We start from the raw sequence: 15,848 nt of genomic DNA, 5'->3' as shown, positions 1-15,848 counted from the left end.
GGGTGTAATCTGTCGTTGGTTTTCTTTCGTTTCGCGCTTAGTATCTCGGCGCAGTACGGCACGATTTTCTCATGACGCTGTAAGGGGCCAGATGATACGGGATTGTGTACAGAAGAAACCACTGCGCGTGTTGATGGCGCTTTGCCGTAAGTGGTGCGATGCTCTTCTTTTACCTTCTTTATATATATATATATATTATATATATCTATAATATTATATATATATATATATATATATGATATATATATTATATATATATAGATTATATTATATATATATATATATGTTAGTGAATCGGTCTTCCGCAGGTCACATGCCTCTGCAATGTCAACGGACAGGGGCTTTCATCTCGCTCACTCCTCTCGTCTACTGACTACTCATACTGTCGAGTTCATTTCCTGCTTGATATATACCATTTGGCAATCGCACGGGTGTATTACCTGCAGCGTATACTTAAATACGGCTGCTGAGGTACGCACGTGTGAGTGCATTCACCAATGCACTTCAGCCGCGTCAATCGATAACTGCCAGAGCGGCGCGTGAGCGCCTGCTCGAACGCTACGGGTGCCCGTCGGAAACCGATCGCTCAAACTCGGATGACGGATGACCTTTCGACGCCCCCCTCCACCCCACGTTTCTTTTCTTGTTGTCGGGTTCGTTTCATTTCCCGCCAAAAAAAAAAAAAAAATCTCCCTTGGGTGCGCAGCCACGCGTTCCGCGAATAATGTCACTTCGCATGCCTCTTTAGTTGGCGTCCTCCCATATAACCGGCTTTCGAATTTCGCGACATCGACATCGAAAGTTCTTTTTCTTTCCGTTTTTCCTTTAAAGCTTCTTGCTGCTCACGGTTTCCGCGGCCGTTTTGTTTTGTGTTTGGCTTTTAAATGTTTTTCCATGTTACTTTGCGAAGGGTGCGATGATCTAGTGTTTTGCGCAGTGCTGTAAACATATATACATAGAAGAAAAACCCCGCATACTCGGAGGCGGCGCCGAAGACGGATGCGTCTTGGAGAATTCACGAAGTCGTTGGCTCGTAAAAGCTACGTGTGTGCGGTTGGTTGAGTGTCTTCGCTGCTATAGTATGTCGAATGTCACGATTACTTGGCGTCAGTTTATATATTTTAAAAAAATAATAAAAATCAACAACCTACTCTAACACGCAACACGCTTTGCGTGTATGTGTGTGTGAGAGAGAGAAAAAAAAAGAGAGAGAGAGTGAGAAGGCGCATCTCAAATGCTTACCCACCCATATAGCAACAGAAGAATGTTGAACGACATACGCATGCATACAAGTTCTACGCGTAAAGTCGAGCTACTAATATTTAGATGTGGGTCTCAGTATAAATTGGAGAGTGATGATAGAGCGCCTTCAGACGCAGCGTACGTAAACGTTGTTGTAAAAAGTGTTTCTGTACTTCACGAAACAGCTTTTAGTCAACAAATTACCGTGGTATATTAAGCACATCATAGAGTCAACAAGTAAGACAGCTAGCAGTCATTGCTCCTTCTCTCTCTCTTTCTCTCTCTAATCCTTCTTGCGTCATAATCACTTGCAATGCCCTGCGTGCGAAGTCTTAAAACGTGTGTTGTACTCGAGCATACATCCCACATTTGAATTATTACCATCTCTTTCTTTTTCGTGCGCGATTAAAAAGCAGTACGTGTTCGAGCTGTCGGGCAGAGGTGGTATGCGTTCCACTAACTCCCCATACAGCAGGATTACCACCGTGAAGAACGGCGAGCATGCATCAAGATCAGATCTGCGTTAATTTGCACCTACTATACACACGCGTCTAGACTTTGCATCGAACCCCTGCCGTAAATCTTGCTCCGCACTAACCAAGCAGTCTATGTGACCTCTCTTCCACTGACCGCCCGCGCTGGGCTGGAAACTTCCTGTATACACCCTTCCTTTCAGAATATCCGTGCTCACGTCTATCCGCCCCCCACCCCCTTATTTTTTTTCTTTTTTGTTTTGCTTGTCTCGTGACTGGGGACTTCACCGTTCCCGTAAATCTAGCCACGCGTCGGTTTCGCTTCGCCTTCGTTCGCGCGCTCGGTGCTTCTCGGTGACCGTAAAAATTTATTGCCTCGCATTAATCCTCGAAATTTACTTTGCCTCCCGTAGCGCCCTTCCTACGGGTATACCGATTAGTCTTTCTTTCAATTTTACGGTGTCATGTCCTCTAAAACAAAATCAAAGTGAACAGCGGAGAGGACAAAAGCCGTGTAGTCTGAAAACCAGTCAGAAGAAGAGAGAGAGAAGGAAAGAGGATTGGCATGGCTCCGCGCTTGACCTTCAATCGGTGACCTCCGAATGTGTTCACGCTCGCGCATCGGGATGATGGACGCGTCCGTCGCCGTGGCTAACACGCCTTGTTAGCGCGCAACCCCCAAGGTTCACGGTCTCTCCCTCATCCTCGTTCTCGATTATTTTTTTTTTTAATTTTATCGTCTCTGTTCATTTTCTGTTTATTTTTTTTTTTCATTGTCTCATCATCTTCTTCCACTTCCCGGTTTGTCGGTCGGTCATCGTGTTTCCCGTGTCTTTCGAGCGAATCGAATCATTTTTCAACGCCATGGACGCGGCGAGCACCGCAGCACCTGTTTGTCATGCGGAACGCGCAGCACGTCGTCTGCTTCGCTTCTCGAGCACAAAACGAGCAGACGACGACGACGTTTCGGCGCAGGAGGAGGTTGGGGTCGCTGCGCACGCTGATGTCCGGTTCACGGTCACTTCCGGCCCTCGGGGACCTCCGAGGAAAAGGATGAGGGTAACCGTTACTTCCGGTCGTTAACCCGCGGCTCGACAGGAGGAGGTCAGTGAGGCGCGCACGACCGGCGGCAAGGCCTTCTCCGTGATTCCCGATCCTTCCCGCGTGAGACGAGGTTTCTCGAGAATCAAGGGCGTGGAGAACTGACGCCCAGGCGTGTCAGGCGCCGCCGCATTAACGGCAACGAAGACGACAGCGGCGACGGAACCAACAAACGAACAAAAAATGCATTGATGATCCTGCTGCCCTGGCAGCGTAACGCCCCGTTTAGAGCTGCCGTTTCTCTTTGGAAGGCGACAGTTGAGGTCACCTCTTCTTGGCTGCTTTAGGGTTCTCTTGCGGCGCAGCAGGTTGTCAGGATTGCTGTTAGCCGTTAATCTATGGAGATAGAGCTGACGTCACTTTGTTTCTTTCGTGTATGCGTGGCGTTGTCGTCATCGTCTTGCAGTCAAAATGTGCAGTCAAAATGTGCACTCAAATGCAAAGTGTGGCGTCAGGGGACAGCGCGGGTCAGAGAGTAAACACTGTAACGTGGATTAGGGAGTGAAAATAGGGTTAGGTAGGCGAAATCATAGCAAAGCATTAAAGGGGCGAAATTCATTGCGGATCTGAGCGAAAAAAAAAAGAAAATGACAAAACACTAGAGAAGACCAACTGGCCAACCAAGGGTGTAGCCAGAAATTTTTTCCGGGGTTGAGGGGGGGGGGGGGTGTTCAACCATACTTTATATATGTTCGTGGCTTCGTGCGTGCGTTTCGGGAGGGGGGGGGGCCTTGGCTACGGCCCTGTGGTCAACTAAACTGGCCCAGCTTACGTACCTCGCTTCTGTCAAGGGGAAACACTGGGTTCGGCTGGCCATGCAAGAGCACTTTTTCGAACTGCTCAGAAACCAGGAAGACCATAATTCTAGCCACGTAATACGCGCGGAGGGTGGCCGGCGGCCTATGATATATATTATTTTTGTTTCTTATTTTTTTTATCCTAACAACTATATGAAAAGGGGTAGCCGTCACCAAGCAATGGTGACAACAACTCCTTCATTTATTTTCTTTTTCAATAATAATAATAATAAACATAATGGGCGCCAGCATATGGAAATTGCTGTAGAACGATGGTAGAGAGTTGGCCGGGGTGATGATATTAGGAAATATGGAGACATAAGATGAAATCATCTCGCGTAACACTGATGGGCAAGTGCAGATCAGTGGGAGGTGCGTTTGTGCTGCAGTAGAGTTAAACTAAAATCATAATGAAGCGCAAGAGGTTGATTAATGAATCTAAGAATATGCTGTATTGGCAGGCATAAAAAAGAGCGACAAAAAGTCAAGTATGGCTTTTAATTACACCTGAACGTAATCGCAATCGGGAGCTTAAAAAGAAAGGAAAAATGTAAAGCGACCTGAGAGTGACGCTCGCACTTACGGTGTGGTGGTTAAGAGTTCGAGTAGAAGATCTAAAAAGTGCTTTCTAGCGGCATGTGATGTCGGGACCGAGCCACTGAGATGATAAACAGGGCGGTGAAAATGAAGTAAAAGACGTCAGAAAATTAAAGACTCCAGCGAAACAAGTGAAGCTATTGTCTCCTCCTAGCCGCATATAGTTTTTGTGGTCTGCGCGGTATCGTCTCCAAATATAGACGATAAAAAATATGGCGAGAGGGAGAGAGGTGAACACAGGCGATCGCTTATGCGCGTGCGGTCGTTGACGTCTTCCTTATCGCGTGCATGTACTGCGTGCGAGAAGAAGTTGCGCGGGTGCGAGTTTTGTGCGCCACTGGAGCATAACTTGCGGCGGCGTGTCTCTCACAATGGCCACGCGCCGTTGAATTTTGTGCACCTCTGAGAGCACAGAGGAGGTGAGGGTACAGGGTGAGGGTACAGAGTGAGGGTACAGGATGAGGGTACAGGGTGAGGGTACAGGGTGAGGGGGCGTGTCAGCATAACCCGTATTCTCGTGCGTCTGTGTAGACTCTTCCTTGTACGCTCGGTTGATTGATGGAGCACACACCACACTCGCTGCTGCATGCAGCGTGTACCGTATACCTTTGTGTTCCCGGCCTTGCTAACGAGGAAGGACAGCTCTCGCTTGAGAGCCAGGGCATGTCAACGCTGGGTTATAAGACGGGGCCACTGACGCCTCGAGTTTATAACGAAGAAGCCCGGGAAGAAGCCAAGGATCGTTGAACGAAGCCACGGGAAGAAGAGCGATTGGCGAATGCCCGAAGGACTGTAGGATCTTAGATGGCTGTACGGATTTGAGATCGAAATGCTGTAGTCGATAACGCCATCAGAACGAAGATGGCGAAGTTGTTTGGAAGTCTTCCTCAGAGGAGGAAACAGTGTCCTTGGGGAGACCGAAAGCATGATGAAGGGAAGTTGCTCTGTGTAGTGGGGCCTTGATCGTGCAAGTGAATATACGGCAGGCATTTTGTGACGAACATATAGTGTGAACCATATGATTGCGCCGATCTTCGTGCGGAGTGTTTCTCCAAACAAATGAGCACGGGCTGTTGAGCAGAGTAAGCATAAATAAGGACAGGAACACAACACCGACACACAATTAATAAAGCGTGTAGGGTGTTGTTTTTTATATCAATCCTTGAAGAAAGTAACCGCAGCAAGTAATTATTTCCATGTCTTCCTTCGTTAATTTATGGCCTATTTCTTGCATGCTATTCGGTTGATTTCAAATTAAGAAGAAGAAGAAGAAGAAGAAAAAAAAAACACAAACAAACAAGCAATTGTTTCTTGTATAGGAACTTGACCCATTCGTGCGTGGTGAATACATGTTTACGTTGAAAATGCGTGGGGTAATGGTATACAGGTTATTGAATGAGACAAACGGAAGGCGATGGAGAACCTCTCGGAACAACTTTTCTGAGTCCTTTGTTCAAGGCCCTATTATTATTATTATTATTATTATTATTATTATTATTATTATTATTATTATTATTATTATTATTATTATTATTATTATTATTATTATTATTATTACTTGATGTACGCAGACACATAGAAGGCACATGGATGGAAGGAGTAGGCTGATAAGTGTCGCATGGAGGGGCAAACGCCTGCCTACTCTAGGGTTACTGTGTATGCTACCTTGAGGTAACAGAGTTGCGCATAGATCTGGCTAGCAACCACAGCTATGCGGCGAAGACTCGCCCCGTTTTTGCAGGCGACATGCCTACCGGGTCACCGATCGGTAAATTTGCCGTGTCGAAGACCGGTGATTCACTTTACTGTGAATGACTAGTGTCAATCCAGTTCGCTGCAGCGGCGCCATCGAGAAATACAAAAATTGGCCCCAGCGTCAGCTTCTCCTCAACGCATGGTTGCTAGCGGTGTTTGGAAGACGGATGCGCAACTCTGCTACCTATAAAGGTAGCATATACAGTAACTCTCGCCTACTCTTTCGGGAGGAGGAAACCTCCTTGTTATGCAAAGATGCACAGGTAGAGCCACGCTCGTTCGATAAACATGCGCGACGCGCGTGCTTTCACAGTGGCGGGGAAACTTCTCAACACCCGTGCCACGCCGGCGGTATCAGGTGCTTGGCTTAATTAGCGCCGTGGAAGGCCGTTCATTATGGATCAGCGCGTGCGGGAACCCGTTTTTTGTTTACCGAGCACACGCCGGATAATTAGACCTCGTATAATCTACGCTCCGCACGCGTTCGCCGTTTAGATAGCATGCCTTTAGATCGAGCGTGAACAAGTTGGACGACATTTTACCAGGGGCGTCGGCTTTGGCTTCTGCGTCGTGTAAGAATGGCAAAAATGTGCGGAGGGAACGTAGCGACTACACCATTAGAGCAAAAAACAAAGTAATAATATCGGCCCGACACACGCGATCGCCACGTCAGAGGGCGCTAGCAGTGCAGGTATAAGCAATGGCAGCTCAGCCGGACTAAGAAACCACGAGCAACGCTCTGCAACTCCGAGGTCGCACCTTGCACCGATACAGTCGGTACAGGACGTGGCATCCTACTGTACAGGCGAAAAGCAAAAGGACTGGCTTCTGGCCGAGAGCTCGCTCGCCAAACCAAGTTATGGGTTCAATCTCATTGCGTATATCTTTCTCCGTGTTTCCTGCATGCTGTTTTCTGTATTGTTTGCGTCGCCGAACAAGTGCACGGATTGGCACTGGATTTGGATTGCCTTCGACCGGGCGCCGTCTGTGCCCGCGGCTTATATGCACGGTTTGCGTAGTTTGCGTGCGCCATTCGGTTCAACTGCGCCGTGAATTCCTTTCAGACGGCACGCAAGGCTGCCGTTTTGCTTGGAGTGGTTACATATGTTGGAGTGGTTACATATGTTACAGTCCTTGAAAGGGGTCTGGTTGTTACTTTCTTTCGCCTCGATATACCTAAAGAGCCGTAATGGTCGTCGTTATGTACGGCATTACACGTTACGCAATCTTGCCCTCGTTTTCTGGCTGTGGCAGTGCCTACTGTTTACCCTAAAGTGACGCTGACACGCGAGCAAAGTTGGCCCGAGCGCTGCGAAATGGACGTTTGCACGCGTTATATGCCAACTCTTTTTCTCGTTGGCTGACGCCACCCGTAGCTTTCGCTTTCCTGCACGTAATTGTTTAGAAGAAGTACAGATTCGTTTGCCTTTCAAAACAAATCTTAAGTTACGAGTCACGTACCCGAGCCAGTTCCTATACATAAAAGCAGGAATGTCAAGGTGCAGCGTCAGCGAGGGTTCACTTCTGGCCTCGTTGGTTGGACGTATACCCTTAGCGTTTAGCGAAGAAACTTATGAAGACGGCGACAAGAAGAACGAACACGCGCAACGTGCAACTTCACTTTCGTGGCTGAAAACACTGCCGTAATTCTTTCTTACTTATGGCACTTTGAATCATGACTCCTCGAGGCACGCGTGTAGTAGGGAATTAAAGAAAGCAAAGATTTTTATCTCTTGTGACAATGGTGCCCCTCGAAGCCAAGTCCCAACAAAGCGATGCCATTGTCGCGGTTTAGCTTCCTGGTTTCTGCAGCTGCCCAGCTATACGCCACAGTGGCCATGCTTGAACCTGAATGGGCGTGTACACTTTAGGGTATAATTGGGTGGACACCGTCGCGCGTGATCCGTGGCAGTGCTTTTTGTATGTGCGCCAATATCAAGAAGGGGAACTGGTTCTCTCGCTGCCTGCCTGCGAATTCCTTACTTGCCGATACTCTTTCTGCTAGCTCGTCGTTGCGTCTAAACACCGTAGCGCTGGTCGAGTGGTGCAGAGTCCGCCTCCAATTAGGCAGGTACTGGGCTCGATTCCCACTGCCGCCGTGCACCCATTGGTTTTTATAAAGGGATGGGAGAGAGAGAGAACTAACATTCATTAGCCCCAAAGAAACTAAGGCACAGTCACGACCTCCTGGTGAGCTAGTGCCTCCTTGAACAGCACGAGGTTGGCGAAAAGGGTTTATTGGTCAGTCATAGTTCGAATGATATCTGGATAGCACTTGTCTCGTCTTCGTTCATTCTTCTGTCGATGCTTTGCTGCGCTGTCCAGATGTCATTCCGCCGAGACGCGAGCACGTCCTTTATGCGCTGCACCAGGAGCGGTCACTATAGTTTTTCAAACTTCCTTGGGTATGTGGTCCATTCCTCCCAACTGGTTGTGAGAGGTACCCCGACCTGGAGCTCGAGGGGTACTCATACCGCGAGAACATGAATTCTGCTTTCAGCTCTCCTTTCACTCCCCGTACTTCTCTTTCTCGCTCTTTCGCGAGACTAAGTCCTTGTGTGATAGAACACCACATGCCTTTATGATAACCCCAGCACACATTTCTTTTCTTCATCAACGACAAAACAACAAGAAAGAATCAAGAAAGTTAAAGGTAGTCGGGGAATTTTCGGCCTTAATCTGCGCTGCAAAATTAAGAACAAACTTAGTGGAAAAGCCCTCGCCTCGGCCCAGAAGAAACAAGTGCCACTCTCAGGATCAAGCGTGGCGGTGAAGCGACGTTTCGGGCTCGGCCGAGTGCTCTCCGTGCTCTCGTGTTCGGCTGTCGTGCGCCGCGCGCACTTGGATAGTTAAAAGCCGCGACCGAGAAACTAGGAACCACTTTGGGCGTTCGCGAAACAGCCGTATACGCATAGCTGCCTGCGCACGCAAGGAGAGCTCAGACAAGAGGGCCGTACGAGGCGGCTAAGTGGAGAGCACGGTTCCATCTCGCGGCTTGCGTCGGCATGCAATACGGTGTATATACGTATATATAGGGTCAAGCAGGCGCGTCACGAGGAAACTAGTCCAACGGTCGGCGCGCACGCACTATTTTTTTGTGCGCACTAGCTGTTGGGGCGTTCCTATACGACCCTGACCTGCCACGAACAACTGAGGAGGAGTGGTTGCGCATTATAACGCTCGGGGTCACGTGTTCGCGGTGAGATGGGTGCTCCAGTGAAGAAAACAATATGGAAAGGAAGCGCAAGCAAATGGCAACACCTACACGTCTTCTCGGTACATGTATTTATTATAATGTTCATACACGTGTATAAGAAGCGCGTTCGGTAAAAAGGCTGGGGTGTGCGCGTGGCCGAGTTGATGAACAACAAAACACATATTTTGGCACGTTCAACGCGTCAGTCAAATGTGTCAGCTCGGGCACGCGCCCGCGTTTTTAATAAGTCCGCCCTTCCCAAGAAAGGAGATAGATGACGGACTGCTTCGTGCTGATACGAACAGGATGCTGTTCGCGAAAACCAACCAATAACAAACAAATGGCGCGTTTGTAGAAGCAGGGAATTATAGCGTGGCCTACACAAGCGAGCCCTCGAAAAAGGCGCTGCTTGTGGAAGATGCCAGGTACTCAGTGGTCTACCGGCAGGGTGGAATGAAGCGACAAGGCCGGCGAAATTGGATTGCCTTTAACGCTTTTTTGTGCGAACACATACGAGTTATGAAGAGAAGCACAAGGTGTATTTGGTTCAAAAGGCGGCCGCTGTCGTCTTTTTTTCTTTTTCTTTTTTTTTTCACAGGCCCTCATCAACGATAGCTTTTTCACTTGGATTCTGTCGAAGCGAGCCATGCGTGCAGGTTGGTGTTAAATAGAAGTCGTTCAGGTTCAGCGCTTTTTGAGGTGCAGGTGGGCAAATTAACAGAAAAGTTGTGGCACGCGGGTGTGGTATCAGTTGTGCGCAATGTCGTTAGCTGCGCTACCGTCGATTAATTAATTCATTCATTAATTCATTCATTCAGGCATGCATCTTGATGAGGCGTGTTTGCGGAATATGATTTATTAGTGCAATGACGCGCAAAAGTGTCTTAATTGCTTAGCTGTAAATGTAATGTAAATGTGAAGAAAGAAAAGTGGACAAAAAGATAGCTTGCCGCGGGCAGGGACCGAACCTGCGCCCTTCGAATAACGCGTCCGATGCTTTACCAACTGAGCTACCGCGGCGGCCATCCCCCGTCCACTTTATAGGGTATATATGTGCATTTTAAATGTGGAGTGTCAGTCAGCGCCGCCAGTAGCCATGACGTAGCCTACGTGCTTGACGCAGGCCCTAGCAGACACCGTGAAAATCTATTACGTCACGACGTCTAGTGCGGGAATCTCAAGGTGGCGTCGCCACCCAAGTTTTCTTTTTGCACGTTTTCTCGCTTACCAAGCGTCTTCACGCGGTAGGCTTGGTGCTTTTGGAGTTGTGAAATGGTGATTTACTAATGTGAGAAAATTTAACTCTTTTCTCTTTAGTGTCCCTTTTAAGTTGTCCGCAGCCCACACCAGCGTACTATCGTCTTCCTTTGTGACGTAGGCAGAGAACTGCGTGCAGGCCGTTAGTCCGAACTCACAAAAAAAGACGCGTGAACCGCAAACGCACAGCGCGGATGACCGCACCGTGACAAAACGTGCTTCTTTTTTTTCTGGTTTAATTATTTCACAAAGATGAAACTATAAATGTAAGCTCACGGTGCTTTTGTAACTATACAGAAGAAGCATACCCAGTTTTGACAGCATTTAGTTGTTTCTTTTTTTAATGCTCCGTGCCTGCGCAAGCGTTGACAGGCATATAGAAGCGTTGACAGGCATATAGAGTGACAGGTGCTTTCAGTGACCATCGCAGGCGTTTCACGCTTTTCTTTCGCACCGGGTCTCTGACCTGCGATGCACTCGTTGCCGCTCCCTTTGTTGTTGCGTCGAGCCTGTCTTTCTGGGCGACAGCTAGATGCCTCTAGCGTGTGAGGAGTGTTTTTCGTATTTTGACGTAGTCGACGTTGCGACCACAGGCAACCTTCCACTCACCTGCCCGTTCCCGTTTCTTTTTCACGCCCGTCCTACAACACTGAATTTGCCTAGCAAAAGCCTGGGGCGGTTTACACACACACACACAGACGCACACACACACACACACACACACACACACACACACACACACACACACACACACACACATATAATATATATATATATATATATATATATATATATATTATAAAGGCGATTTATTGAGTGTGTCGCTGGTCGCGCAATGCACCGAGAGCAGTTCGCTAGCTCGAGCCTCTGCTCCACACTCGATGATGCTGCCTCTGCGCCAGAGTACTTCCTCTTCGTTACAATATATATATATATATATATATATATAGTCCTAGTTTTAGCTTAACTTTATTTCATTCAGCAGGCTTTCTAGACGTATACGACCTGGTTTTGTCGTTGTTCGTCTTTCTTTTTTTTCCTTTATTTTTATTTGCCCTTTAATTAAACGACTGGGCGTACCATGCCCGTACCCGAGGTCGTAACGAACGATTGCCTCTGAGTGGTGTAATAATAAGACCGAAGAATGACAGTAAACAAGAAAAAACAAACAAACAAACACATAGCCGTAAGGGAACAAAAAAAAAAAAAAATAAATGGAGACCTCTGGCTAGTTTACAAAAGTACGACATATCAAATGGGACGATGTCCTGAAATCCCTGTTGTAAACTATAGGACACGAAAATGTCGCAATTATGACAGAACGAGGCAGGATATATAGAACCATTCTACTGCCCTGACTGTCCTGATTAGGCGCTACGTGCGCATGCGCGTTGGGACGTGACTAGCAGTGTAAGGATGTGTCTACTTGTCGTGAAGAAAACAGAACAGCCAACGTCTGGAACATCCAGTGGTTCATATTAGTCGGGCCTGCCTTGTTACGAGGAAACATTTGCGCCGCGTTCAGAGGAGTGTCACAGAAGAAGATTGAGAAGTAATTCTAGTGCCAGCTTTTAGTTTTTCAGGCGTTGCAAGAGACGGCGCCAGCGTTCAAACCTCCAGCGCAAAACGCCTGGCCTGAATACCTTCTATAATGAAACTTCAGCGAAATCGCATCCACAATCTGCGCTGTCACCTTGCCCGGCTAACACGCTATACCTCGTACGATTTGCATATCAAGAGGCCTCGAAACCGAATCCTTTTCAGTATTATTTTTAGCGGCAAACACGTCTTTCACTAAGTACGAACTAGGCCAAGATGAAGTTCTTCCTTGAGCATTTGGTCGCGGCGCTCCGAAATTGCGCGTCACTTCGGACCGCAGCGAAACCGAGAGTCTGCCAGTAATAACAGCCCGCCTGCGAGCGCATGCGCTCATACATATGACATCTGTACTCCTACGGTACCTATGTAAACGATAGAGAACACACCCGTGAACATAAATGACCTGATTTTCCAACTCGATGCGGGTGTATACAGGTGAAACTTACACGTGGCAAAACAACAACAACAAAAAAAGAGCGGTCATTGGTTCGCGAACACTTTTCTGGGCGACGCATTTGCTGCCTTTTTTCTCGGGTCACAAATCCTTCGTCCTGGCGACTGCTCAACAGCAATGGAGAGAGAGAGAGAAAGGTCGAGGCAATGAGCGTCCTGACTTGTTTCCTTGTCGAGTGGTAATTGCTGAGAGCGATCATCTGCGGCCACTCGCTGTATCCGTGTCATTTCCAACAGCTGCCTCCGGCCATGTTGCGGCTTCGATTTGTAATCTAGCCGCCAGACAATCCTGTATTTTTATTTGTCTATTTATTTATTTCTTTTTGGGAAGGCCTTTCGAGGTCCTTCCCAGGCCTTGAGGACGGTGAAAGTCTCCACTTTCCTCTAACACCTTATAGCCTGAGTTTTCATGCTTGTGCTGATGTTGCTATTTTTAGCATTACAGCAGTACATTAGTAGCGTAATAGTAGTGGCAGTGGTAGTGGTAGAAGTAGCAGTAGTATGCAGTAGAAGCAGTGTGCTTCCTTGCATGCGTAATCATGCGAACCGCAGTCGAACTTTGCAGTGGGATATCTCGGAGCACGAACAAGTTAGAATTCTTCCAGGTGGAACTGTGTAGAAACACGACGGCCTCCAACTTTTCAATACAAACATGCCCTCTTACCACAGACAGTAAAACGTTCATTATACAACCTTAGTTAATTAGGTGGCTGACAGCGATAATTATCATCTCACTTTGTGTCTCCATGGACATATAACGTATCTACAAAGCTGGTCTTCACGTACCTCCAAGGGCTGGACTTTTAAGAAAACTGTAAAGCTTAATTTTGAACCAGGGGCGTAGCCAGGGGGGGGGGGGGGGGGGTGGGGGGGGGGTTCACCCCCCCCCCGAAATTTTTCAGTTTTGCTTGCGTGTATATCAGGCGCACATACAAACGCACGCACGAACATACATAAAGTATGGTTGAACACCCCCCCCCCCCCCCCCCCCCCGAAAAAAATTTCTGGCCATGCCCCTGTTTTGAACAGCCTGTGTACCTAAGCGTTCGTGTGAACTTTCACTTTGGTTGACTGCGTCAGGCCCCAGACTATCTGCAAACCCAGTTGGGAGGCCGCAGTCTGTGAAAACGAATAAAAAAATGACGTAAAGTTTTTGCCTCCGCTAATAATCTATCGCCTTTATATAACTCTATGACAATGAAATCAGCGTAGCCCATCCACAGAGCGTCCACGGATATTCTGCAGGATATATTCAGTAATTGTAATATCTGGGGTTTTACGTCCCAAAACCAGGATATGGTTATGTGGGACGCCGTAGTGGATGGCTTCAGAAATGTCGACCACCTGGTGTTCTTTAACGTGCACTGACATCGCGCAGTACACGGGCCTCTAGCGTCTCGCCTTCATCGAAATGCGACCCCCGCGGCCGGTATCGAACCCGCGAACCAGCAGTCGAGCCCCGTAACCACTTCGCCTCCGCGGCGGACAGGATATCGTGAGGGGATTGTTGGGTCATCCAATGACCGATTCTGCATGTATACCTCCCTATGTGGTATTTCGCTGCCAGTCTCGGGTATTTTATTAATCACTCATTATTCCATACGATCCTTCCATTAATTCTCATAGGAGAGAATAACTTATATGCAGTGCAAATCCTATATAGATCAATGAGTTTCGAATCCCCGGACACACCATCCGTCAGCCTGTCTTCCGCGTATCCCGACTCACATAAATATGACAGGAAAAAAAAAGGAACTGTCTTCGGTGACGAACGAAGCAGCGTGTAGCCGATGTCGTTCGCGTAAACATTTCCGCAGTCTCGCCAAATAGCGCGAGACGGAGCTGTGTACACACTGGCAGGGCGACCGAGGCGCTCGCAGCAGCCACGCATGCGCAAGCGCGCTTCCTCCCCTGTCTGTTCCTTTGGAGTGCACGAGGACGTCGCCCAATTTATCCGTCTCTTCCTGGACAGCGAGCGAAGCGCGATTTTCTTCGCTGTCCGCAATGACTGACAGCTGCCGCGGTAGGCCGGCCTTTTTCTCCCATGTAATGGTCCTTCGCTGCACTTCTATTCTTTCCTTGTTTTCGGGACATTTCAGCTGTCCACTGACGAAATGGGACGTCTATGCAGCCAGCCGTCTGTGCCTGCCTCCGTTCCTGTTTTAAAGAAAGAAGGTAAAAGAAAGACAGCGGTATATTTAAGCGCACGCTTGCATACGTACTGCGTGGTATACTGCCGGTGGACTCGAAGCGATGCCACATCCATTGTGTGTGTATCCCCACACGCACATACACACGCGGAAACACGCACACGGCAGGTCCGTGCACGCGTGACGTGTATAGCACTCCTCATGTCTACGAAGTATAGGCCTGACTGGCTGCCCAGGCGGCGCTGCGAAAACGGTGCTAAAAAGCGCCCCCTACGACAAGTTCTTTGGTTTCGAGTAGTCAGACTGGCGGCCGCATGCAGCACTAAGCTCAGATGCGCAATGGAGCCGCCGCTGTCGGTGGTGCTGCGCTTTGGATCTCGGCCAATTTCTGGCGTGGCTGAGTTCTTCAGGCCAAACAATCTACGTAAACGCAAGAAGCTCGTCAACGTAAAGTATGTTTACGACGTGCAGGAGATTGAAGGAACCATTTCGGCGCGCTACAACTCGCAAGTGCAGCGAATCTCTACGACGTTGAACTCGAGTCAAGTTTTACGAGGCATGCTCGCGCGATTAACGACAGTGCATAAACGAAAAGATTCCTGTTAAGAAAGCCGAAATGATTTGCATTACACGACGAAACGGAATCAAGAAAGGTCCAGTGACGAAAGCTAGCCGTCGGCGGCCCGAATGAGCGCATTCGCGCCGTGTGCCGTTTTCTGCCGCATTCTGTCGCAAACACACTTTTTCCCCATGCACGGTCGTAATTTTCAACATTTGCTTCTAGGGAATTCGTCAATTCTGTCAGCGTGCGGTGGCGGTCGAGAAGCGACGGCGCGCAATGTTTACAGCCGGCCGCTGGAAGCAGCCGGCTGTAAGCTGCCGGAAAAATCGTAGGCACATACGCAGGGTGACTCATGGCATCGTTTTTCCTCGTTTCCCACGAAATGCCGGCTGCATATCCTCGTGATCGCCATCGGCAGCCACGGCGTGCCGTCTGGACTGCACACAGGGAATATATACATATATAAACGAGTGCACGCGCGTACGAAAAGTAATCAGCACGTTGCGTTGCAAACCACGTTTTGCTCGCGTACTCACTTCACGCGTCGGACGGCACGTATCCAGCGGTTCCGTCGCTCCACTTCGTACGGCTTTCAGGGGAACCAGTAAAACCGCACATTAGGATCCTTACCCCCACGTTCGAGGCAATTAACCACGCAACAATAAC

Source organism: Rhipicephalus sanguineus, chromosome 7, assembly GCF_013339695.2.
Source record: "Rhipicephalus sanguineus isolate Rsan-2018 chromosome 7, BIME_Rsan_1.4, whole genome shotgun sequence".
Classification (NCBI taxonomy): domain Eukaryota; kingdom Metazoa; phylum Arthropoda; class Arachnida; order Ixodida; family Ixodidae; genus Rhipicephalus; species Rhipicephalus sanguineus.
Note: the sequence above shows the minus strand (reverse complement) of the source record.